Source organism: Suncus etruscus, chromosome 19, assembly GCF_024139225.1.
Source record: "Suncus etruscus isolate mSunEtr1 chromosome 19, mSunEtr1.pri.cur, whole genome shotgun sequence".
In the NCBI taxonomy this organism is placed as follows: Eukaryota; Metazoa; Chordata; class Mammalia; order Eulipotyphla; family Soricidae; genus Suncus; species Suncus etruscus.
In genome coordinates this window covers 9,689,904-9,691,347 of record NC_064866.1, presented here as the reverse complement: position 1 = coordinate 9,691,347, position 1,444 = coordinate 9,689,904, and the positions used below count along the sequence as shown (strand labels likewise).

Below are 1,444 nucleotides of genomic sequence, written 5' to 3'. Positions count from 1 at the left end.
TATGAGAAAAACAAAAGTGGATGGGACCAGGGGCAAAGCAGTCTCATGAACATAGAGTGGGGGAAAAAAATGATCAATCTTAAATACCCACCTCAAAGCTAAGGACAATAGAATCAAGAGACCCAAACCACAACAAGCTCTACACAAAAGGGACCTTTTACACTAGCAGTCTATGGGGCTAAGGGCGAAGGTATGGTTGAATACGAGGAACAGTGGTGCAGAGAGGACATCACTGATTTGGGAATTGCCCTAATTCATTCTCACTGTGTACCTTAAATATAACTATAGAAGTGCTCGCTTCGGCAGCACATATACTAAAATTGGAACGATACAGAGAAGATTAGCATGGCCCCTGCGCAAGGATGATACGCAAATTCGTGAAGCGTTCCATATTTTAAAAAAAAAAATATATATATATATATATATATATATATAACTATAGAAGACTTGCAATTCACATTGGTCTCAATAAAAATTTTAAGAAGAATAAATTTTATTACAGAGGTATGAGATAAAATAGCAAGGTTATTTTGCTTTGTTTTGTTTTTCTTAAGATAATAAATGAGAGAAATTTAGGAGAGAAAATTGGGAGTTTTACACTTCAAAGAAACAAGAAGGTAACTCATTTGACAAAATGGGATGCTCAAAATGTTTTGTGTCAAGATTCATTTGTTTCTTCCTTCTTTCCTTCTTTCTTCTCCTTCCTTCTCTTCCCTTTTTTTTCTTCCCTTCCCTATTTTATCCAAGTCACATACAATATATTGGTGATTTTTCTAGGAGTCAGCTGAACTATATCAGAATTCATGAGTTGCCTGAGAAACCCTACTTTTTTGGTGAGAATCAATTTTCCCTACATGAAACACCAGCAACCTTCTAATTCTTGTTCAGTGGCCTAAGTCAGTTTCTCATCTCAGCATCATCTACATTTTAGATCAAATCCTTTCTCCTCCCCCAAGTATGATGATGATAAATGTCTCTACACCCTTTCAGGTCAACATTCCTACTGGCTAAGATCCATAAAGTTAACCTCTATGAATTTGTATTTCCTTATTTATAGCATGAGTATAAATCTTTGCTCATATAGTAGTAAAATAAGCAACTCTAATTAACTAACTTTTAACTTTCTTTCTTTCCCTATTTATTTATCCTGGTTTGGGGGGCCATAGCCAGCCATGCTCAGACCTTACTCCTGGCAGGACTCAGGCATCTGAGGGTTGCTGGCGATTGAACCCAGGTTGACAGTATGCAAGGGAAGAACCCTAACCACTGTACCATACTTCTGCCCCACAATACAAACTTTTCTACTATTTCTGGTGACTTAGGTAAAGTGGGGAGAAAGAAAAGTAACCTCAAGAAAACAGTTCTTTCACCTCTCTGCTCCATTTATCTCAGCCCTAGGGAAAGGTAGCATGGATTAGAAGTAAATTTGAGGACAAATACCTAC

At 37.1% G+C, this 1,444-nt stretch overlaps 1 non-coding gene across 1 annotated transcript; it reads left to right on the top strand.

Moving 5' to 3' along the window:
- The first annotated feature begins 290 nt into the window (after window positions 1–290).
- On the top strand, window positions 291–397 carry LOC125997629 (U6 spliceosomal RNA). Its single transcript, XR_007491669.1, has one exon. It is a non-coding gene; the product is annotated as a U6 spliceosomal RNA (small nuclear RNA).
- Window positions 398–1,444: the final 1,047 nt, after the last annotated feature.